At 45.1% G+C, this 26,202-nt stretch overlaps 1 pseudogene; it reads right to left on the bottom strand.

Moving 5' to 3' along the window:
- Positions 1 to 14,071: 14,071 nt before the first annotated feature.
- LOC136608701 (zinc finger protein 300-like) overlaps positions 14,072 to 26,202 on the bottom strand; it is a 29,947-nt pseudogene continuing 17,816 nt past the window's right edge.

Below are 26,202 nucleotides of genomic sequence, written 5' to 3' on the forward strand. Positions count from 1 at the left end.
AGGGATTAGCGTTTAGGATCGGTAGTAGAGATGAGCGAACGTACTCGTAATGAGTACTTACGCACCCGAGTACCGCCATTTTCGAGTACTTCAGTACTCGCGCGTAAAGATTCGGGGGGCGCCGGGGGAGCGGGGAGAGGCGCGGCGGTGCGGGGGGTAGCAGCGGGGAACAGGGGGGAGCCCTCTCTCTCTCCCTCTCCCCCCCACTCCCTGCTGCAACCCCCCGCGCCGCCACGGCGCCCCCCGAATTTTTTCGCCCGAGTACGGAAGTACTCGAAAATCGCGGTATTCGGGCGAAAAAGGGGCGGGGCCGAGCACGTTCGCTCATCTCTAATCGGTAGCAACCTGGGCATAAGCAGTCAGAGACAGTGACACATAGGATAAAGTCTTTAGTCCAGGCTTTGCCTAGGTTTATTTCCAAGCAAACAAAAGCAAAATACAGGCCTTAACATCAGGCAAACATAGCGTAAATCCTGCTCGTCTGAGCACTTACTATACATGTAGCGTCCCTGTCTACGTACAAACAAATGGCTCCTGCACACAGCCAGCCAGGACTCTCAGACCTGCAGAGGTCTCAGCTCTCCTCTTGGCCCTGTAGGCCCAGGCTTTATAAGGCCTGGTACCAGCCCCACCTGGTACGTGGGAGTGACCATCCCACCCTTCACTTTGGTCACTCCAGGAAAAGCCGGCCCGGATTATGTGGCTTGGAGCCACTTACATACTACAACGTGTTAGTGGCTTAATGCTACTAACACTATACTGCCGGCTTCCTCCACCGAGCCCAGGCTGCTCGGTGGCACGCATCTGCCCAAGCACTCCCCAAGGCAGCATAGGAGAGCATCCTAGGCGACACATACCTGCCCTCCAGCACCTTGCCGGTCACCGTCTCACAATATATATATATATATATATAACATAGCAAGGGGAAAAAAAAACACAACACATTAATAAATGTATATTAAGGCCGCCTGCACACGCGGGATTTCCCGCGGGATTTCCGCCACTGAAAGTTTGCATAGGAGTGCATTACAATACGCACTCCTATGCAGACGGCCGCGGTTTGGCCGCGCGAAATCTCGCGCGGCAAACAAACCGCGACATGTCCTATTTTTGTGCGGGGCACGCACTCACCTGGCCGCCGGCTCCGGTCTGCGCATGCGCCAGCTGCGCCGCAGCCGGCACATGAAAGAGCTGGGGCCGCCAGGCGCGGGAGAGTACGCGCTCGTCCCTGCAGGCTCTCGGGTCGGGTCCCGCGGCGAGATCCGACCCGCTCGTGTGCAGGTGGCCTAAGTCAGATCAATTTAGACCCTTTGGATGCCTTGTATCTAATGTCAACATCCAGTGTGCTTCCCATCTAAATAATGCCTTTGGATCCACTTTGAATCTCCTGCCTTTTTTGACCATTTCAATACCGTATGAAATAAATGTATCCACATTCTTGTTATGTTCCTCAATAAAGTGTTTTGCAACTCCTGAACTTTAATTCTCATTTTTGATGTATCTTAAATGTTCCTGGATTCTGATTTTAAACGTTCTTCCCGTACATCCAATATATTTAGGTTGCAATTGGTGCATTCCACAATATATATTATGTTGATACTTTCACAATTTATATATTGATCATTTGAATGTTTGTGTTCCCTGAGAATCAGCCAAATCATGTTTAATAATGGTTTTTGTGCAAACACCACATCTGGATTTGCCACAACGAAAAAAACCTTTTTGTTGAATCCAATTTGATTGAGTGGATATCTGGGATTTAAATGTACTGGGTGAAAGTGTACTTCCCAGACATTTACCCCTATGTGCAACGTAGTGCAAGCCATTATCTAGGATAGTATCTACCACACTGTCTTGTCGTGAAATTGGAAGATTTTTCAAGACTATTTGCCTTATAGAGTGAAAATCTCTACTGTACTCTGTAGAAAATATTATATTGTTAGAATATTTCACATGTTTTTTTACAGGATGTCATTTCTAATAGAGAGATTCTGTTCTTAGTATCAACCTTTTTGATTGCTTTTTTAAGATTATTTTACTGTATTCTCGTTTCTGTTGTCTGCCGCAGATTTCTTTTCTTTGGGATATGAAATCCTGCTCATTGGGACAAATTCTTTTTGCCCTTGTTATTTCTCCTACAGGAATGGCTTCAATTGTATGCCTCAGATGGGCACTAGAAGCGTGTAAAATTGTATTACCCGCAATCGGCTTTCTGTAGATACTCATATTGATTTTACCTGCCCTGTGTTGCCTTTGAGAATTAAATCCACAAAAGGAACACTGTATTTATCCATAGTCACAGTGAAGCTTAAACTACAATTGTTTTGGTTTATGTACATTTCAAATGATTTAAGTGTCATTTCTGCAGAATTGGAATCATTGTCTTTCCAGACAATTATGATGTCATCTATATATCTGTGGTACCGCACCATGTGGCCATGGAAGGGATTATGTATGGAAAAAATGAAAAATTCTTCCCGCCAATTCATAACAAGGATAGAGATGGTGGGAGAGAATCTGGAGCCCATGGAGGCTCCTGCTGCCCCCTGCAAATAATATTTGCTGTCAAAGGTAAAACATTATGTTTAAGCAAAAATATAGTAGAGCACTGTCCAACATAAATGAAATGAAATCATGATCATAATGACTGATTTGTATAAATGATACTGGACAGCCTCTATGGCCACATGGTGCGGAATGCAAGAATACAGATTTTTCACATCACATAATACCCATCTGTATTCTGTATTCCATATTACATTGCCCATCAGTTATGTTGTATGCTTGCTGTCAATTAGATAGCCTGGAGTTTGTTTGCCAAGAGGTTGCAGGTATCGGTTCACCCACGCACTAAGGCGATCGCAGGGTGAACCGATCCCTGCAACAATAGGCAGAAGGCGTGGGAGACCCCTTTATGCACTTTTGGAAGGCCATGAAAAAAGGCCATAAAGGGATTTTCTGGATTTAAATATATGGCTTCCTTAGTGTATAATCTGCCCTGGTGAACTCTCTCATCAATCAATTTGCTCAATTTGAAAAGACATTCCTGCATGGGATTGAAATCCAGAACCCTATATGTTGTAGTATCATTTAAGATGTCAAGTACTAATTTAGAGTATAAACCGGCATCCAGAACCACTATATTCCCCCCTTTGTCCGACTTCCTGATTACAATGTTTTTATTATCAGATAATTTGCATAATTCTTTTTCTTCATATGACAAATTGTGTTTCCTATCTTTTAAGTTTTCCTTATTTTTCATTTGTAATTTCACTAGATCTCTTTCTACTGCATGTTGGAAACTGTCCATATGAGGACTTCTAGTGGTCTTGGGGTAAGAATCTGCATTAGGTATGCCAGATTTGATGGTTTTGATATTTTTTTTTTCTGTTGTTCTGAAGATGGTACATAGTGTTCATTTTCCAGTTCTTGCAAATGTATTATAGCCATTGTGTCCAGAAAATCCTTGTCTGAACAGTTGCTGAAAAGTGTCAATGATGATGTTACTATGATCCACATTTTCCTCTTCTTCTTTATTTATTTTACAGAAAAAATGCTTTTTGATAGTTAAATATTAGAGATGAGCGAGTATACTCGCTAAGGCACATTACTTGAGCGAGTAGTGCCTTAGCCGAGTATCTCCCCGCTCATCTCTAAAGATTCGGGGGCCAGCGCCGGTGACAGGTGAGTTGCAGCGGGGAGCAAGGGGGGGAGAGGGCGGGAGAGAGGGGGATCTCCCCTCTGTTCCTCCCCGCTCTCCCCCGCCGCTCCCCGCCCCCCCCCCCCCCAAAATCATTAGAGACGAGCTGGGAGATACTCGGCTAAGGCACTACTCAATCGAGTAATGTGCCTTAGCGAGTATACTAATATCTAACACATTTATTGACACCCATTATGGTTTGTAACAGATTGAAGTCCTTCTCAGGCACAAAATTGAGACCATTGCTAAGTACTGATCTTTGTTCATTGGAAATACTTAGAGATGATAGTATAATGATATCCTTGTCAGTGTTTTGTTCCTGTATACTGATCTTCTATACCGGCTGGTTTATCTTCGGGGATTGTTTGTGTTTCTTTCCCCTTTTTTTGTGAGGTATGTGTTTCTTTTCTCTGATCCCATGCATGTATTGTAATTGCTTTCAATGGGGCGGCAGTATTGCCGGTCCCAATGAAATCAGTGGGAAAGCTTCACGATCCTCTACCACTGCTGTGACAGGGGAATCTTTCATCCCTGCTCCAGTCACCTCATCACTCAACACTGTAACAGTGCTGTCACAGTGTTCAGTGATGAGGGGACCTTCAGAGAGGAGCTGCTCCAGAGAATGGGCAAAGTTTCATGAACAAACTTTGCCTGTTCACGCGTTTTCCTCATGAGCAAGGAGCACATTTTTTTGCGCACATAGACACGCAAAAAAAACATGTTCATTTGAATGAGGCTTAAATGGGAAACCACTGGGTAACACTGACATGGAAAAGGACTTGGGGATTTTGATTAACTGTAAGCTTAACTAGAGCAACCAGTGTCGAGCAGCTGCTGCAAGGGCAAATAGGATCATAGGAGGCATCAATAGAGGTCATGGGGCAAATGACAAGAACATTGGTCTTCCTCTTTACAAGGCATTGGATAAACTACACATAGAATATTGTGTACAGTTTTGGGTACCGGTACTCAAGAGGAACATATCAGAACTTGAGCGGGTACAAAAGTGTGCAACTAAATTAATAAATGTAATGGATGGACTACAATACCCGGATTGGTTATTAAAATTGGGATTATTTAGTTTAGAAAAAAATGTCTGAGGGGTGACCTAATAACTATGTATAAATATATCAGGAAACAATACAAGGATCAGTCCCATGATCTGTTTATACCCAAGACTGTGACTGTACCAAGGGGGCATCCTCTACGTCTAGAGGAAAAAAGGTTTCTACACCACCATAAAACGTTTTTTTTTACTGTAAAAGCAGTGAGACTATAGAACTCTCTGACTGAGGACGTGATGATGGCAAATTCAATAGAAGAGTTCAAGAGGGGTTGAGATGTGTTTTTTGAGCAATATTAATAATTATGACATATAATATTGTAACTTCAAAAGGGTTGTTGATCCAGGGATCATGCCAATTGCCAGATTAGAGTCAGGAAGGAATTTTTCCCCCAAATTTGGGAACGTTGGCTTCTACCTCACTGATTTTTTTATGCCTTCCTCTGGATCAACTGTGGGAGGTAAAGGGCTGAACTGGATGGACATGTGTCTCTTTTAGCCCTGCATACTATTTTACCACAGTACATACATAAATATTGTGTGCTTCTCCTAAAGTGCTCTTTGGATGACAGCATAGGTCCTCACTCAGCAATAATGCACCTCACAGACCCCCACTTAGTAATAATGTGACATATAGACCCCACGTAGACCCAAACTATTAAAAATGTCCTCACAGGCCCTAGGCTCAAGCATTCACCTCACATGATCACTCTACCGGATCTTAGTGAATGAGCACTGAGGGCATCGTCAGCAGAGGTTGGGAGCAGGCGGGACAGAGGTGAAAAGAAGTGTTTTTTTTTTATTTTGTTAATCAACCAAATAAATTAAAGAAAAACAAATTCTGTCCCATACCTGACCTCAGGTCCCTACTGGGTCACTGTGTTATTAGGATCCTCACACATAGGAGAGATGGCTGATCCTACACAGGGTGACACTGACATCCATCATCTGGGTTTCCTGGTCCCGACACCGACTGCTCTCATTTATTATAGGAGTCAATGTCACTGACTGGTGAAAAGGAAGATCAGTGACTCCTGTTGACCATATTGTAACTTCTCTTGGGACATCAAGAATGCATGCAGTGTGCTATTATGCTATATTTTATGGTTATGATCCTCCTTATCAGTCTGTGTTAATATATAACTCTGGTTATTATAAGTGCATTTTAAGCCTTTTATATTTTTAACTTTTGCTAATTTTTGGCTAACATCTCTGCTCTCCATTGTCCGCTGCCTGAAGATCTCCAACTCCCACACCAGACTGTTCCTGTATCTGAGGGGGGTAATAGTACACAGGACTGTTTATGTCATTGTAGCCACAGTACTTCTCTCCGCTTTAAATACTTTGATGCACTTGTTGACAGCTATGACTCAGTTCACTTATAGTGGCATATACAACGTAACCATGGATACTGTATATATGGATTACACCTATAAGAATTTAATATACAGTTATACTATAGGATTCTCCATCTCACTACTTTTCTATTACTTCTCCTCAGTCCTCCTCTTCACCTCATTGTATCATCACAGAACAAAGATGAAGATGAGCAGGAATTTATCAATCACTCTGGAGACCTATTACTCAGTGATGAAATGTGTATCCTTCACTTACATATATATCACTGGATACTTCATTGGCCATTTTGTTTGTGTATTAATACTATTTACAGTGTAATATTTTTTTTGGCTTTATATTGATTGGAACTTCTCCCAGTTTTCCATTCCTCCTACCCAATCTACCGAACAACCAAACTCAGGAGTCAGATGTCCAAGGTTCTTCAGAATTCATGTAACTGATGTCTTCTTCCAAAGGAAAGACACATAAACCAAAGAGAACATAGAAGTAGGAGCTTTGTGATGTAAAGCTATAGGATGGGTCCTTGCTGTTTACTGCTGAGCATCCTTCACCTGCCCTGATTAGCAGAATGAAAAGGTTATGGTCTCATAGGACTGCCGTGACCCATAATTGCTGCCTTATTGTAGGTAGCGCTGTAGAAGCATTGTTCCATATTCTCATTTGCATAGGTTTCCAAGAGGAAACCTAGACCTTACAAGACTCCTCACACCTTCTATATGCTCTCCCTAAGTGGAAACCCTACTATTCTAGAAGAAAGACGAGTGATTGATCTAAGCAGAACAGCCTGAACGTAGGCACTACTATCGCTTATCTGGCAGGAAGGTGAAAACAGCTGCAGAAGGCTTACTATATGTATCCACTACTATAGGTGGTCAATCTGACCGTACACAGTAGAAGTGATGCTGCAAAAAGGTAAAAGGGAACAGTGAAGTACAGAAAGTCAGCAGGGACCTGCTGACCACGGTGTCGAGAGGTGGACAAGAGCTCAGTGCTGTGGGAGTAAAGTAGTAGCTAAGAACCAGTAAGACTGACAGAGCAAATGTAACATCCACCATCAGGAGTAACTGTTTAAGTGTGTTACCTCTTTATGAAAAAAAGAAACTATTAAGCTTTGATACAATAAATGTGTGTTAATCTGCTCTTTTGTCTCCAGTCCTTTTTGGAGTGCACCACACATCACAGCCAGGTACAGTACACGTGGAAGCACTCCACATTCCGCAATAACATGGCAGGAAAACAAAGTGTCTCCACTTCTATTGTATGAAATTTCTTCAGAATGTGCTGTTACAGAAAAAATGTATGGCCGTTTAAGGAAAGCTGAATGTACCTTGTGATTGACGCCATATGACCCATGTTATGGTGATAGTCTGCTGAGGGACAGCAGAGTGTACTCTGTGATTGAAGTCCAGGTGGCCCATGCAGTAGGGCTGCTCACACCAATACCTCAATACGTCAGATGATGGAGGAATTAAATGACAGAGCCCACACAGTTATAGATTCATCAAATAATTCCTACCTGATGGCTATCAGGCATCTTTATTTATAGCCCCCTACATTGGGGTGTCACAATTTCATTGGACAATTAACTGCAAGTTTATTGGATAGTTTTCAATCCAGCATTTCATAGGTTATTTAATACTTCTTCATGTCCATTGGTTACATCTGATTATTCTAAGTATAATTTCTAAATTCCAAGAAATATCATAGTTCATTGGACAGTTCTCAATCCGACCTTTGATTGGATACGTCTTAGACATTACATGGCATTCATTAGATACATTCCGATTCCTCATTTGCATTTCTTACAAGAAACTTTAAAGGGGTTGTCCCGCGCCGAAACGGGTTTTTTTTTTTTTTAACCCCCCCCCCCCCGTTCGGCGCGAGACAACCCCGATGCAGGGGTTAAAAAAACAAACCGGAGAGTGCTTACCTGAATCCCGGCGGTCCGGCGTCTTCATACTCACCTGCTGAAGATGGCCGCCGGGGTCTGCTCCCTCCGTGGACCGCAGCTCTTCTGTGCGGTCCATTGCCGATTCCAGCCTCCTGATTGGCTGGAATCGGCACGTGACGGGGCGGAGCTACACGGAGCCGGCATTCTGCACGAGCGGCCCCATTGAAGACAGCAGAAGACCCGGACTGCGCAAGCGCGGCTAATTTGGCCATCGGAGGCCGAAAATTAGTCGGCACCATGGAGACGAGGACGCCAGCAACGGAGCAGGTAAGTATAAAACTTTTAATAACTTCTGTATGGCTCATAATTAATGCACAATGTATATTACAAAGTGCATTAATATGGCCATACAGAAGTGTATAGACCCACTTGCTGCCGCGGGACAACCCCTTTAAGTCACAGTGAATAACATCTTGACAAAGTTCCAAGTTGCACAGTAGAAACTTCTTAAAGTTCTGATCTCATCTTAGCATATGTGTCCCTGTACATAGCTAAGAACATGGTCCCGTGATTTATCTAATACATTCCAGGATTATTCTGTGGCGTAGGTAATAATTCAAACATGACATTATATATACATACATACAGTCCATGATTACTTTACATTTCATTATTACATTATTCAATTGTTTATTAAAGGCACCAACACTGCCTATTAGTTATATCTTGATATTCTTGGTGCAGCTTCTAAGCCAAATGTGGAACCTTCTTAATACTCTTATCTTATCTTGACATATGTCTTTTGGTATATACAGAAATTAGACAATTTATTTTCTGGTATATTCAACGGGGTCTGCTATTGCATAGTTTAATTTCATATTAATATATATATATATCTCTCAATTGTCCATAATCAAATATTTTCTGTTACATGTGGGTTATACGATTTTACTGAAAACAAAAACGTGTTCCCCATTATATAAAATGATAGACTAGTGTATACTTACTTCTCCTGGCTTCCAGTGTCTCCAGTGCTGATAGCTCAGGGTCTCGTCTGTGTATTAATGTTTACAGGCCACAGCAGCCTATGTACAGGACATGACAGGTTGCTGCAGCCAGTTGCAGACCTCAGGACTTCAGTTAAGTGCTCACTGCAGCTTTTTAACATAGACCTTGTATTGAGAACAGAGGTGCTTTAAAGGGGTTGTCCCGTGAAATCAAGTGGGGTTAAGTACTTCTGTATGGCCATATTAATGCACTTTGTAATATACATCGTGCATTAAATATGAGCCATACAGAAGTTATACACTTACCTGTTCCATTGCTAGTGTCCCCGTCTCCATGGTGCCTACTAACGCTGTCTTCTCCTTCCATTAGACGCACTTGCGCTGTGCGGTCTTCTGCTCTGTTCAATGGGGCCGCTCAGGCGTGCTCGCGCCGGAGAGCTGGTCTGCGCATGAGCAGAAGACATGTGCGGCGCGAGCACGCCAGAGCGGCCCCATTGAACAGAGCAGAAGACCGCACAGCGCAAGCGCGTCTAATGGAAGGAGAAGACAGCGTTAGTCGGCGCCATGGAGACAAGGACGCCAGCAACGGAGGGGGTAAGTGTATAACTTCTGTATGGCTCATATTTAATGCACGATGTATATTACAAAGTGCATTAATATGGCCATACAGAAGTACTTAACCCCACTTGATTTCACGGGACAACCCCTTTAAGGGAGATGCAGGAGAGCCAGGAGAGATGATTATACAATTGTTAATATTCTTCTAGAATTTTTTATTGTTTTCTATTATTTATTATTTTCAGTAATTCTACCCCTTTAATAAATGTAGTCATCATGCTGTTGTTGATTTTCCTGGGTCTGACACAGCATAAGAAGTAAAGAAGGAAAATGACCTCCTTGATGTCAGACATAACAGGATGAATAAGAGCTTGTGACCTCACAATCCCTGTAGTTGAGAAATACGTAGCTAACAGGCCAAACTAGGATGAGGCAGTTTAGATTAATGAAGGACTACAGTTAAAACAACCCTTCGGCTTTGGTACAAAATGTTGTGCTGGGACCAAAGGGAGCGGTTGTATTACCTGCTTTTTGTCTTCTGTGCTATGGCCTCTCTGTTCTGGGGCCACTATGGAGTAACTGACTACTGCAGCTACTATGGGGTATCTGACTACTGGGGCTAATATGGGTCGTTGTGACTACTGGGGCTACTTTTGAGGGTCACTATTAATACTTGGACCACTATGGGGGTGACTACTTTGGCAGCTGTCAGCCCGTGTAAAAGTACCTTCACAGCAGACAAGACTGCGAGCCTTAGTAGCTCTTTTTTACACCTACAAACCTCCATGGCAAAGCATTTTGTAAAATCCTGGGCACAGTGCAGTGACCAAGCAAAGTAACGATGGTTTGGCAAAACTGGAGCTTCGCCAAAGACCCTTTACACTCAGGTCTTGCACACAGTTGGTACAATTTGAACAACAGATAGGAGGTCATCTACATATTGTAAGAGGGTGGTGCATGGCTGCAAAGGTACCCACTAGAGATGAGCGAGCATACTCGTCCGAGCTTGATGCTCGTTCGAGTATTAGGGTGCTCGAGATGCTCGTTACTCGAGACGAGCACCACGCGATACTCGTCTCGATTAAACGAGCACTGACCATTGAATTCAATGGAGCCGGCAATACAGCCGACTCCATTGAAAGCAATGGGCTGCCTGCGTACGCGGGATGAATTGTCGGGAAGGACTTAAATATATAAGCCCTTCCCTGCAATTCATCTAGAAATGTGTAAAAATAAAAAATATATATATACTTACCTTGTCCCGGCAGAACGATGTTAGCCCATTGAATTCAATGGAGCCGCAATACAGCCGACTCCATTGAAAGCAATGGGCTGCCGGCGATCGCGGGATGAATTGTCGGGAAAGGGTTAAATATATAAGCCCTTCCCTGCAATTCATCCAGAAATGTGTAAAAATAAAAAAATATATATATACTCACCTGGTGCCGGCAGACGGAGTTCAGCGCGGCAGGCTGCAGTTCTCCTGAACTGCTCTGAACAGCTGTGAGAAGTATTCAGCAGCCGGGGATTTAAAATCCCCGCCTGCTGAATGAGATGCCTCTGATTGGTCACAGCCTGACCAATCAGAGGCATCCCTCACTCACACCCATTCATGAATTCATGAATGGGTGAGTGAGGGCTGCCTCTGATTGGCTCAGCGCAGGGACAGCTGAGAGCTGCCCCTGAGCCAATCAGAGGCAGCCCTCACTCACCCATTCATGAATTCATGAATGGGTGTGAGTGAGGGCTGGCCTCTGATTGGTCAGGCTGTGACCAATCAGAGGCATCTTATTCAGCAGGCGGGGATTTTAAATCCCCGGCTGCTCAATATTACTCACAGCTGTTCAGAGCAGTTCAGGAGAACTACAGCCTGCTGCGCTGAACTCCGTCTGCCGGCACCAGGTGAGTATATATATATTTTTTATTTTTACACATTTCTGGATGAATTGCAGGGAAGGGCTTATATATTTAACCCTTTCGCGACAATTCATCCCGCGATCGCCGGCAGCCCATTGCTTTCAATGGAGTCGGCTGTATTGACGGCTCCATTGAATTCAATGGGCTAACATCGCTCTGCCGGGACCAGGTAAGTATATATATATTTTTTATTTTTACACATTTCTGGATGAATTGCAGGGAAGGGCTTATATATTTAACCCCTTTCCGACAATTCATCCCGCGATCGCCGGCAGCCCATTGCTTTCAATGGAGTCGGCTGTATTGACGGCTCCATTGAATTCAATGGGCTAACATCGTTCTTCTCTGCCACAGCTGTTACAGCTGTGGCAGAGGAGAACGATCGTTATGCTGACAGTGCGGGGGGTCTCTCTCTTGCCGCTATTGTGGCTTAATAGTGGGACCTGGGAACTTGAGATACAGCCCAAAATGTAGCTCCTCGCCTGCCCTATTCGTTTCTGTGTCGTTTCCATCACTTTCTTGTGTTTTGCAGATTTTCACAAATGAAAACCTTAGCGAGCATCGGCGATATACAAAAATGCTCGAGTCACCCATTGACTTCAATGGGGTTCGTTACTCGAAACGAACTCTCGAGCATCACTGAAAGTTCGACTCGAGTAACGAGCAACCGAGCATTTTGGTGCTCGCTCATCTCTAGTACCCACCCCTGTAGGACATCGTGCAAAACCATGTAATATTTGCCTTGGGTAACTAGCAATCCCTTGCAGTAGTAGTCTAACAGTACCATTATTGTTTCTTTACCTTTGCATATGACCACAGTCATCATGCAGAGGAACTGAAAAAAAAAAAATTGCCAAGGCAATGACAGTAAAAATAAGTATATTTAGGAAGAGGCCATGAGAGTGAGATACCACTGGAGTGTTAACAGTGATCTGCGTAACAGCCCTGAAGATGTGAACCATTTTATAAACTATGTGCTGCAGGGGGAGGTGCATTATCTGATAACGCTGAAGAACACAAATGAAGAAGACAGTTTTTGTTCCTTCAGAGACAAAAGGGACATACTGTAATCTGGTCCTTACAAAAACGATGTACTGTCTGCATGAAATCTGGACATCGATTTTAGCGAGTACTCTACATTCAACACCCAGGCAAGGCTCAAGGAACAGATTACAGTCTGACAGCAAAACACCAAAGACAGTGAGCACAGGAGAGAATACACAGTAAGAAACAATAGCCATACTTATTGTTGATTTGCGTGTCCCTCATGTCCAATCCTTGTTCCTCAGTTTCAGGTATTGCCTTTCCCCTCTACTAATCTGGATTCCAGGCTTACTGCCCAGAAATGTAAGTAAGCTAACAAGATTTCTCTTGCTGCCTGGATAATTTCATAGGGGCGAGAAAAGGTTGCACTGGCCAGGAGACAACAAGTAATACGCAGACTAGACTCTTACTAGTAAGATTACTGTGCATGCCTACTGGCCTCAAGACATCTCTTGTTGCACCTGCATTACAGCCAAGGACACATTATGCTACATCTGGTACAAAAGTTACCTTGATTGGGAAAACACAACAGATGCATAAACATTAAACAAGTGTTTGCTTCCCTTCCAGATCCTGACTCCGTGTATACAACACATGTTCTGGAGCCAGGATACTGGAAACATGCAAGATGCTCTCGGGCACCACGCTACAAGGGTATTTTTGAACCCATTAAAAAGCTATTATCTTAACACAATAGAAGCAATTGTAAAAAAAAAAAAAAAAAAAAAAAGTAAATAAACCACTCTGATAGCATGGCAAACTGCGCTTTCATTCATGTCGTATTGAGTCTCAAGCTAAAGATTAATGGGCCATTTACATGTGATGATTATCACTCAAAATCTATTCAAACAAATGATTGTGAGAAATGATCATGCACTGTGAGTGCACAGAAATTGCTCACTTTTTGTTCACAGGTTTTTAAGCTGGCTTTTCAGTATTCAGTGTATGGCAGGCTTGTCATTCTGGGTAAACACTCCCCACTTCACATAGGAGGTGACTTGCTGAGTGAGAGGACTATGGTCCAGTGTTGAAGTCTGTCAGTGTAAATGCTGTGCACGAGTGCTAACAACCTTAGTGGTGACGTCAGCACTCCTACAGTTGTTTACCCTATTGGCCCATATATAGGGGTCATGAATAGTCAAAATGGTCATCTTTGTGAAGCCGATTTTGATACAGATTTAGCCCTGTCAATGGGTAAAACGCACATGCAAAATTCCGAAACAGAAACATTTGTTTCGATGTCGCAATTCCACCCCTTCAGAAAGACGCCAATTTTGTTTTTAGAGGTGGAATTCATGCATAGAATTCTTCAGTGAACATAGCCTAATAGTTTTCCTCCATGGATTCCACGCAAAATTATTTCTCTCTTGCTTCACTTCTCTGATAAGCCATACATTTTTGCTTTTACTAGTAGATTTTCAACATTGCAAGCATAAAAATGGCTTGTGTGTGAATTCTTTGATTTTTCTGTAAAATAATTTTCCAACATTCTGCACATGAACACAAATTTCCCCATATAAAACAAGTTCTGATTAATTGATAAACCACTTCCCACATTATCAACATAAATATGGCTACTCCCTTATGTGAACTCTCTCATGCCTTACAAGGTGTGATGTAGTTCTATAACATTTTCCACATTCTGAACATGAATAAGGTTTTTCTCCTGTGTGAGTTCTTTCATGCTTAAGTAGATCTGATTTATTTACAAAACATTTTATGCATTCTGTGCATGAATATGGTCTCTCCCCTGTGTGACTTCTCTCATGTACAACCATGTATGCCTTATTTTTAAAACATTTCCCACATTCAGAACACGAATATGGCTTTCCTCCTATGTGACATGTCTGATGTTTAATGAGATCTGATTTACATGAAAATTTTTTTCCACATTCAGAACATGTAAATGGCTTCTCTCCTGTGTGAATTCTTTTATGTACCTCAAGATATGATTTATGTGTAAAACATTTTCCACATTCTAAACATGAGTAGCGCTTCGCTCCTGTGTGCTGTATTTGATGTATAACAAGATGCGATTTGTAGGGAAAAGATTTCCCACATTCAGAGCATGAATATGGTTTCTCTCCTGTGTGACTTCTCTGATGTCTAACAAGACATGTGTAACGTGCATAACATTTTCCACATTCTAAACATGAGTATGGCTTCTCTCCTATGTGCTGTCTCTGATGTTTAACAAGATGTGATTTTTTAGTAAAAGATTTCCTACATTCAGAGCATGAATATGGTTTCTCTCCTGTGTGAATTCTCTGATGTGCGATAAGATGTGATTTTTTTGTAAAATGTTTTCTACATTCTGAACATGACCACGTCTTCTTTCCTATGTGACTTTTTCCGTGAGTATGTAGAGTTGAGCTTTTTGCTAACTGCTTTCCAGCTTCACCGCATTGAAAAATTGAACCCTTGCTCTGACTCCCACATGTGGTAAAAATCTGTGATTGGTCAGGATAAGGTTCCTCATAATTAGAGATATTATGTGATTGATCTGTACTATGAAGTCCTGGGTGCACATTGAGGGTAATGTGCTTTTCTCCTGAAGAGTGCAGCACTAGATTTTCATCTTCTCGTACTTTGCTATTTATCGATAACATGAAGTTTTCCTCAGAGTTCTTGAAACTGCGATTTTCTGTTAGGAATAAGATGGATTTCATAATTTTGTTTAAACAAAAACATCAACAAAGTTATTAAATTCCTATTAAGCTGGAAACACACACAGTTTTCTGTGTATTTTTTTTTTAAGGCTACAGTTTTTTGAAAAACGTGCATTTTATCATTGTGGAAAACTGCAATTGAAAACTGCAACAAAAAATGCTGCTTGTGACCACATCCTAAATAAAACAATATATAGTATCTTTTCTGTATTACTTTGGACATGGATCAAGACGTCTGCATGCTAGGTTCCAGAGTTGCCAATGCAACTGTATAACAGATATCATGCACAAGTCATCTACAATTCTCACAGGGCATTATACCATTCGAAAGACAATCAGGTCTTGATCTATTCGGCCATATAATCTTTTTGCCAACCATCTTGACTATTAGTTTGTTAGCAAAGATTTTTATGTGCATTTACTCTATAAACTCTGTCATGCTGGTGTAATAGTTTACTTAGTAAGTTCTATAATGTGGTAATTGCATTTCTGTATTGAATAAATGACCTTAAAGGGGTTGTCCGGCCATAAACATTAGGTCTCATTACTTCTGTTTGCCCATTTCCATGCACTTTGTAATATACATTGTGCATTGTAAATTAGGCAAACAGAAGTTATTCACTTACCTCTTGGCTGCCCCCCCCCCCCCCCTGTGCTGCTCCTCGGTTGCCATGGTTCCTGGTTCCGACAAGTCTCTAGTCCTCTTCTTGTCGGGACGACCGGGGACGCGCCTCTCCAGCACAGCTCTGCGCATGTGCAGAAGAACTTCAGCCTGGGAAGCTCAGTTCTGCCTGAGGAGGCGTGTCTGCTGGCTCTTCAACTCCAAGGTAAGAATGAGAGGAGGGGCGGGCTCTCGTGGGGGGGGGGGGGGAGGAGGGATGGGGGGTGGAGGATGGATGGATGTGTGCAAGTGGCTGTCAGAAGTCCCGGGGGGGGCGGGAGCGAGCGGCAGTAATGTGTGTGTGTGTGTGTGTGCAATGTCAGGAGACCCGGCTGTCAGAAGTCCCGGGGGGAGGGGGGAGGGGGGGCGCTGCTAGTGTACTTGTGTGTGGGCACTGTAAAGGGGGACTCTGTGGGGGAGGTCACGGGGGGGCACTGTATAGGGACGCTGTGGATGGGGGGCATGTGGAGGGGGGCTACTTTGGAGTGCAGTGGGGGGGGGGAACCTGGGGGGGTGGCATATGTAGGGGGGGTACTGCGGAGGGCACTGTGGGGGGGAATACTGGGGGGGCACTGTTGAGGGGGGACTGTGGAGAATGCTGTGGTTGGGGGGAATGAGGGGGGCTACTTTGGAGGGCACTGTAGGGGTGACACTGGGGGGCATGTGTAGGGGGTACTGTAGAGGGCACTGTTTGTGGCACTGTGGGGGATCATTAGGGGGGCACTGTGGGAGAGTGCACTGTGGGGGGGGGGGTCATTGTGAGGGGTGGGTCGCTGTGGGAGGGGCACTCTGAGGGCATGTGAGTGTGGGGAAATGTTTTGTTTCACTTTAGCAGGGTGGGGAGGCAGTAGGTTGCCTTGCAGTGGGGGGCTGCAGGAGAGTTCTCTCTCGGCTCTCCCCAGCCCCTCTCCATTCACTATACATAGTGCTGCTGTTTACACTCATGGTACGATTTTATCGTGAACCATGAGTGTATAATGCAGTCTCCCCTGGCCACACCCCCTATGATTATAGTATGCAGCAGGGGGCGGGGCCTGGGCGGGGAGAGACTGTAGAGCAGTTCAATAGAGGTGGGCGTGTCGTGGGCGGGGCTAGGACGTGAGCTGAGGGAAATCCTGCCTTTTCATGTCTCTTACTACCATCGGGAGCGCGCACACAGAGGAGGGAGAGCGCAGAGCATGTGAGAAGGCAGCACAGAGGCGCCATCTTTGAAAGCTGCAGTGAAGATCAGAATCTAAGGTAAGAAACTGACATTGCAGCTGATCTGCCGGCCGGTTTGAGCCCCTGTATGCTGTCTGTTACTATCCTTACTGAAAGGAAAGCAGCAGCATTATAAAAATTTTTACCCTGTGTGGCCGGACAACCCCTTTAAGTGATAAATAGAGAAGAGCGAGCACATTCGTCCGAGCTTGATGCTCGTTCGAGTATTAGGGTACTCAAGATGCTTGTTACTTGAGATGAACACCACGCGGTACTCAAATCAATTTCATTGCCCCTCCCCGCATATTTAGCGCCATTTGCTAGCTACTAAACATGCAGGGAAGGCATTACAACTTCCTGCTGTGATGGGCCAACCCTCTGCACGTCTACAGCAGTGAGTGGCTGGGCCGATCAGGTGACCGCCGAGTACTTAAACTGGGGCCGTCCGCGGCTCGCCTCAGACGCATGCTGGCAGAGGTTAGGGACAGAGCTGCTTCTGAGATAGGGAAAGAGTAACATAGTAACATAGTTCGTTAGGCTGAATGAAGACAATGTCCATCTAGTCCAGCCTGTCTATCCTCCTGTGCTGATCCAGAGGAAGGCAAAAAACCCCAAGGGCAGAAGCCAAATAGCCCTTTTGGGAAAAAAATTCCTTCCCGACTCCCTAATGGCAATCAGACTGTTCCCTGGATCAACCCCTAATAGTTCCTACCTGCCTGTATACCTGGATTAACAATTAACCTAAGATTTATAACCTATAATATGTTTCATCTCCAGAAAGACATCAAGTCCCCTTTTAACCCTTTCCAGTCCAATGTCGGGCCTGCCCCGACATCATCATTTTCCTCCACAGCTCCGATGTCGGGGCAGGCCCGACACTGCAGTGCAGGAGTGGATCTGCACCCGATCGTCAGGCACATCGGGTGCAGATGCACTCCTTTACTGGTCGTCATCGAGGACCCCCGAGGAGAAGGCAGAAAGGGTTTTTAACCCTTTCTGCCCACTTCTTTATACATTACATAGCGCTCAATTAGCGCTATGTAATGCACAGAGATTCCAGCCGGCGATCATGTGACCGCCGGTGTTACCTGACCCCCGGCGGTCACATGAACGCCGATCCGGGAGCCTGCACCGTGCAAGGACCTGCTTACCTGACCAGCGTCTTGTGCATTCTCCTTCTGTCTCCCGACCCGGCGATCATGTGACCGCCAGGTGTCACCTGACCCCAGCGGTCACATGATCGCCGAGCCGGGAGGCAGAAGGAGAATGCACAAGACGCCGGTCAGGTAAGCAGGTCCCTCCCTGCACCCTCCTGAACTCTGTCAGATCAGGAGGGTGCAGGGAAAATGTATTTTTTCTCACCCATTCTCCCAGCTCCAATTTATTTGGAGCTGGGGAGAATGGGTCAGAAAAAATAAATGGATTGGAAAGGGTTAAACTCCTCTATGGATTTTGCCATCACCACTTCCTCCGGCAGAGAGTTCCACAGTCTAGCTGCTCTTACAGTAAAGAACCCCTTTCTATGTTGGTGATGAAACCTGCTTTCCTCTAAACGTAGCGGATGCCCTCTTGTTACCGTCGCGGTCCTGGGTGTAAACAGATCATGGGGGAGATCCTTGTATTGTCCCCTCATGTATTTATACATAGTTATTTGGTCACCCCTTAGCCATCTTTTTTCTAGAGTAAATAGTCCCAATTTGGATAGCCTCTCTGGGTATTCCAGTCCCTTTATTCCATGTATTAGTTTAGTTGTCCTTCTTTGAACCCCCTCCAGTACTGTAACATCTTTCCTGAGCACCGGTGACCAGAACTGTGCGCAGTATTCCATGTGGGGCCTGACTAGTGCCTTATATAATGGAAGGATAATGTTTTCGTCCTTCGCCCCTATACCTCTTTTAATGCACCCCAAGACTTTATTTGCCTTTGCAGCAGCTGACTGGCATTGGTTACTCCAGTTTAGTCTACTATCCACTAATACCCCCAGGTCCTTTTCCATATCACTTTTTCCTAGCGGTACTCCATTAATTGAATATTGGTGACATCAGTTTTTGCTGCCCATGTGCATAGTCTTACATTTTTAAACATTGAACTTTATTTGCCATTTTTCTGCTAAAGCCCCCAGCTTATCTAGGTTCGTTTGTAGCCGTACATTGTCCTCTGTTGCATTAATTATATTGTATAATTTTGTGTCATCTGCAAATATTGATATTTTGCTGTGCAGCCCCTCTATCAGGTCGTTGATAAATAGGTTGAACAGAGTGGAGCCTAATACCGAACCCTGTGGCACCCCGCTAGCGACTGTGGTCCAATCAGAGTGTGAACCATTTATTACCACCCTCTGCTTTCTATCATTGAGCCAATTTTTTACCCACTTACACAGGTTTTCACCTAATCCTAGCTGCCTCATTTTGTATATTAGCCTATTATGTGGAACGGTGTCAAAGGCTTTAGAGAAGTCCAGATACACGAGATCAATAGATTCTCCCAGGTCCAGCTTAGAGCTTACTTCATACTAGAAACTGATCAGATTTGACTGACATGAGCGACCCTTCATGAATCCATGCTGGTGAGGAGTTATTCCCTTGTTCTCCTTGAGGTACTCATCGATGGTGTCTCTCAGAATCCCCTCGAAAATTTTTCCCGTTACTGAAGTGAGACTTACTGGCCTGTAGTTACCAGGCTCACTTTTGGTCCTCTTTTTGTAAATTGGAACCACGTTGGCAATGCGCCAACCCAATGGTACTACACCGGTCTTGATAGTGTCTAGAAATATTAGATAGAGCGGCCTAGCTATCTCGTCACTTAGTTCCTTAGTATCCTTGGGTGTAATCCATCTGGGCCCGGCGATTTATCGATTTTAGTCTTCTTTAGTCGCTTCCGCACCTCCTCCTGCGTAGGTATGAAATATTTTGTGATGGGTTCATTTTATTCCCCTGCATCTCATGTGGCATTTCCTTTTCGTTTGTGAATACACTTGAGAAGAAACTGTTTAGTAGATTTGCCTTCCCTCCATCATCTTCAATGATCTCCCCTGCATTATTTTTTAAAGGGCCAGTGCTCTCCCTGCAAATCCTTTTGCTGTTAATATAGTTGAAGAATAGCTTCGGGTTGTTTTTGCTCTCTTTAGCGATCCGTCTTTCCGCCTCCTCCTTAGCAATTTTGATCCTATCTTTGCATATTTTGTTTTTTTCCCTGTACGATTTTAGCGCTTCTTCGCTGCCCTGTATCTTTAGTAGTTTGAACGCTTTCTTTTTATCGTTTATTGCCCCTCTTACCGTCTAGTCGAGCCACATTGGTTTCCTTTTAGTTGAGTTTCTTTTATTTTTAAAGGGAATGAACTGCTCACATGAGGAGATTAGGATCCTTTTAAACTTTTCCCATTTTTCCTCCGTACTGATATTTTTGAGGATGTTGCCCCAATTAATGTTACCAATAGTAGTTCTAAGCTGATCAAATTTTGCTTTACTAAAGTTTAGTTTCTTTGTCGCTCCCTGATAAGGCTTCCTATTGAATGACAGCTGAAAATTGATTATATTGGGGTCACTGTTCCCCAAGTGGCCCTCAACCTGTACCCCCTTTATCCATTCCGGTTTGTTAGTTAGTACTAGGTCCAGAATGGCCCTCCATCTTGTTGGTTCCTGCACAAGTTGGTTCAGGTAATTATCTTTAATTACTCTCAAGAACTTATCACCCCTATGTGATTTACAGGTTTCGTTCTCCCGTGTTATACCTGGGTAATTAAAGTCCCCCATGATAATTACTTCATTGCGGTTTGACACCTCTTCTATCTGCCTTAGTAGTAAGTTTTCAGTTTCTTCTGTTACTTTTGGTGGTCTATAGAAGACCCTTATCAGGATTTTGTTGTTTTTTTTCTCCCTGTATTTCTACCCACAGAGATTCCACCTGTTCTTCTCCTACCCCTATATCCTCCCTTAGCCTCGGCTTCAAGTTCGATTTGATGTACAGACATACCCCTCCCCCTTTCTGGTTTCTTCAGTCTCTTCTGAAGAGATAGCACCCCTGGAAATTCACCGCCCAATCGCATTTATCATCCAGCCATGTTTCCGTAATTCCGACTATATCATAATTTTCATCAGTCATTCTCGCTTCAAGCTCACCCACTTTACCTCAAGCTTACCCACTTTACCTCTTCAAGAACCCAACAGCACTTCTTAGGGCTACTCCTCATTGTGTGTTTCAACAGTCCTTCTTAGGGCTACTCCTCATTGTGTGCATTACTTTTTTGGCTGGCTGGAAGCAGTAGTGCACCAATTGTTTTTGTCAAGAATCTAAGCCTGTGCAGAGCATTTCACATCTACCATTCTCTGTCTTCAGTGAATTAGCCATAGTTTTCATCACTAAACAGTCCGTTAATTTTTCCTGGGGCACTGCAGAGCATCTCACATACGCCAATTGCTGTGTGTGGTGAATTAGGCATATTTCTACATGCTAAACAGTCCGTTAATTTTTCCTAGGCACTGCAGAGCATCTCTCATCTGTCAATCACTGTGTGTGGTGAATTAGGCATATTTCTACATGCTAAACAGTCCGCTAATTTTTCCTGGGCCCTGCAAAGCACTTCTCATCTGCCAATCACTGTGTGTGGTGAATAAGGCATATTTCTACACACTAAACAGTCCGTAAATTTTTTCTGCCCCTCTTCTCACATCTAGCATTGTCTATGTGCGGTGAGGTAGCCGCAGTTATCAGCACTATCCACTGGGTTACTTTTTTCTGCCACTCCATACAGCCTCTCTTATCTACAAGTCTCTGTGAGCGGTAAATTACTCATAGGCATCAGTGCAAGACAGGGGTTTAATTTTTTCTGTCACAGCATAGAGCCTCCGGAATCTACAAGTTTCTGTGTGCAGTGATTTAGGTCCAGTTCTCAGTGATATAAAGTGGGGTAATTTATTTGGGCCCTGCTCTATCCTTTTTCCGACATGCTGAAGAGTGGGGACAAGGGCCAAGAACGTGGACACGGGTGTCCAAGTGAGGGTGTGGGCACAGGCCGAGGTCCTGGCCAGGGTGAATCAGAGCTGGCTGCTGAGGGATTAGGAGAGCGCCTCATCTCTCTGATCCGTAGCTTCATATCACAATTTGTGGGTCCGCGTAGTAGACCTTTATTACAAGCACAGCAGTCCGCGCAGTCCACTACTCTCGGGCTATGGACTACGCCTTTAAATCCACTGGCTGCTCCTACTTCCTTCTAGCCTCATCACTCCAGGAAAATGACAGATTCTGAGCAGGCAGACTCCCAGAAACTGTTCTTGGGTCCCTGCCCCGAATCAGAAAAAATGGTTCCTCACCCACCTGAGAAGTTTGTCATAACTGATGCCCAATGTTTGGACATTTCCCAGAGTCCGGGTGATGAGGCTGGGGACTACGAAGAACTGTCTCAAGAGCTTTTTGTGGATGAGGATGATGAGACACAGTTGTCTGTCAGTGAAGTTGTTGTAAGGGCAGTAAGTCCGAGTGAGGAGCGCACAGAGGATTTGAAGGAAGAGCTGCTGGATAATGAGGTGACTGACCCAACCTGGCTTGCTAAGCCTACTGAAGACAGGGCTTTAGTGGGGACAGGTTGGAAGAGGCAGTGGGGTGGCCAGGGGGAGAGGCAGAGGAGAGGCCTAATTGTTTCCCAAAGCACCCCCTCGCGGCAAGCTTCCATGCAGAGGGCTAGGTGTTGCAAGGTGTGGATGTTTTTTTATTGAGAGCGCAGATGACCGACGAACAGTGGTGTGCAACCTGTGTCGCACCAAGATCAGCCGGGGAGCCACCACTACCAGCCCCACCACCACCAGCATACGCAGGCATATGATGGCCAAGCGCCCCACTAGGTGGGACGAAGGTCATTCACCGTCTCTCTGGGTCACATCCCCACATCCTCTTCTCCTGTGCTACAACCTGGCACACAGATCCAGTCCCCCTCCCAGGAGCGCCTCCCGGCATGCACCCACACCCTCACCGCCACGGTCTTCCACTCCCTCCAGCAATGTCTCCCAGAGCAGCGTTCAGCTGTTGCTAACGCAAGCGATGGAGTGAAAGCAGAAATATGCCACCACCCACCCGCATGCACAAGCTTTAAACGTGCACATTGCCAAATTAATCAGCCTGGAGATGCTGCCATACAGGCTAGTGGAAACGGAGGCTTTCCGCAGCATGATGGCGGTGGCGGTCCCTCCTCCAAAGCACGCCTCCCCGCTCCTCCTCCTCCTCCTCTCAATTAAGAAGTGTGAGCATGTCGCCAGCGGTCGGTAGCGTGTGCCGCGGCAGCACAGCAGTGGGGAAGCATCAGTAAGCCGTGCTGAAACTAAATCAGCTCCAGTGACAAGAGGCAGACGGCCCCCGAGCCCTTACAGGGTCTGACAGAGCAGAACGATCTCTGGCTTTCACCGCTGAGCATCCAAATGGGCATGGTCGTGTGTGACAACGATCGTAATCTGGTGGCGTCTATGCAACTAGGTTGCCTCAAACACGTGCCATGCCTGGCCCACGTCTTCAATCTGGTGGTTCAGCGATTTCTGAAGAACTACCCCCACTTGTCTGACCTGATCGGCAGGGTGCGCCATGTGTGCACATTCTACGTTGCACATGTTGGCCGGGCTTTACGAGCAGCATAGAGTAATTGTAGAATATCAGCAGGAACATGGCCAGCAGAGTTGTAGTCAGCCTCCACAGGACTTCACAGGGGAGTGGACATGGATGGCAGACATCTGGCAAGTCCTTGGAAACTTTGAGGAGTCTACCAAATGGTGAGCGGCGATGCGGCGACAATTAGCATTACCATCCCACTGCTTTGCCTGCTGAGAAGTTCGATGCTAAGCATAAAGACCGATGCTTTGCGGTTAGAACAGGAGATGGGGATGACAGTATGTCACTTGATAGCCAGATCACCCTCGAGGAAGAAGAGAATGCTTGCCACACTGCAGAAGGTACCCATGCTGCTTCCCTATCATCTGTTCAGCGTGTATGGGTTGAAGAGGAGGAGAAAGATCCTGAAAGTCATCCTCCTAGTGAGGACAGTGATGTGCTGTGTACTGGGACTCTGACACACATGGCTGACTTCATATTAGGCTGCCTTTCCTGTGACCCTCGCGTTAGACCCATTCTGGCCAACATGGATTATTGGGTGTTCACCCTCCTCGAGCCACAGTCTAAGTAGAACCTTTCCACTCATTCCCAAAGAGGGAAGGGGTACGAGAGTGATGCAATACCACAGGGCCCTAGTGGAAAAACTGATGCTAAAGTTCCCATCTGACAGCGCTAGTGGTAGAAGACGTAGTTCAGAGGGCCAACTAGCAAAGAGAAATATTCATCCTCTCTCTAACCCCCAAAAAGGGTAAGAATAGCTTGGTCTATCCCTCTCGGATCTTACTCCTGCTCCTCCTAAAACAGCAGGTCTTCACGCTGACCGCCAATTTTTCTGTGGGCCAAAAGGCTCTGCTAAAACTAATTTTTCGGAGGGCTGCCTCCAGGGTCTGTTACAAATAAAGCAACAACGACCTGTATCTTAAAAAAATGTGTATGGGTTTCACCTGCTCTTGGGGTAAATCAATTTTTCAGAGGTACACGCTTCATACACAAATTTTTCTGGCCTTCTCCTATACTCTTGGTAAACAAATTTTTTCAGGTGTTCGGCTATACTATTGCTACACAAATGTCTCAGGGGTTCACCAATACTCTTACTACAGAAAGGTTTGAGGGGGCGCCAATACACTTGCCATAGAAATGTTTCAGGGGTTCGCCTATACTCTTGCCACAGAAAGGTTTGAGGGGTTCGCCTATACTCTTGCCACAGAAAGGTTTGCCTATACTCTTGCCACAGAAAGGTTTGAGGGGTTCGCCTATACTCTTGCCACAGAAATGCTTCAGGGGTCCTTCTATACACTTGCTACAGAAAGGTTTCTGGGGTCTGCCTATTGTTCAGCTATCTGACACATACACAAAATGTATTGGGCAGAAGTGTGTGAGGCCAAGGTCCTGGGCAGGGTGAAACTCTGCCATGTTTGGGCACTCCCTTCTCTTCATGTTTAAATACTGTCCTTGGGTTTCGTGGGCTTGCCTATGCTGTGGGTGCACAATGGTTTCCCAGCGTGGTGTCCAGCTGTCTGGCACAAATACACTGAATGAAGTGTGTGCGGACACATGGATTTCCCATAGCTATGTAACTCACGGCACCTTGGATCACACAAGGTGGAGGCTGGGACCGAGCCTCATTGACAGTTTCTCGGGCTTATTATGCCACCTCCCCCTCCTGCTTGGGGTGTGGGGATCAGCACTGGTCGACATGTATTTGCTCTCGTGTTACCACAGTTATCTGAGACACTGGTTTGGACCAATCAAAAGAAGCATGACTGAATTAATGAGACATTCACAGCAGTACTAGCATCAGAGTCTGCTTTATGCCCACGATTGCTGAGGGTGTGGGCAGAGGCTGAGGTCCTGAGGGGGGGGGGGGGGGGGCAACTACGCCAGGTTTGGCCTGAAACTTCTTCATGGTTTATCCCGTCTTTGGAGTGATGAAAGCATCCGCACTTGACGGCACATTGGGTCAACTAGGAGAAGGCTGGGTCAAAGTCTGACCCTGAGCCCGCTCACATGCTTCCCACACAGAGTATTGTGGATCGTACCTCGGTCACGGTTTCTCGGGCTTATTATGCCACCTCCTCGGGGTCTAGGGATCAGCACTGGTCGGCACGTATTATCTCTCGTGTTACAAATTACCACAGTTATCCGAGATACTGGATTGGAGCGTTCACAGGAAGCACAACTAATTTAAAGAGATTTTCACTGTATACCTGTGGTGGCTACTTTTGCAACACCTCCTGCTGCAAACCAAGCTTTGGTGCGAGTATGCACTGTTGCATTGTGGAGATGTGTAGAAGTACTGCCATCGGAGTACCCTTCGTGCCCACGTTAGCGGCTCCTGCCAATTTTATGACGGAGGTGGCACGGGATTGGAATTATGATCGTACGTCAATTTATCATCCATTTTCATCAGCATTGGGGGCTGTCACCCACACTTTCAAGGAGGGTCGTTGCAAGGCCCTGCCAACCATCTACAGTATGTGTCTCCGGTTTCCGGTTCCTCTTCATCCAAGACATGATTATAAATAGACATGAGTGGAGTGTG

Source organism: Eleutherodactylus coqui, chromosome 1, assembly GCF_035609145.1.
Source record: "Eleutherodactylus coqui strain aEleCoq1 chromosome 1, aEleCoq1.hap1, whole genome shotgun sequence".
Lineage (NCBI taxonomy): Eukaryota > Metazoa > Chordata > Amphibia > Anura > Eleutherodactylidae > Eleutherodactylus > Eleutherodactylus coqui.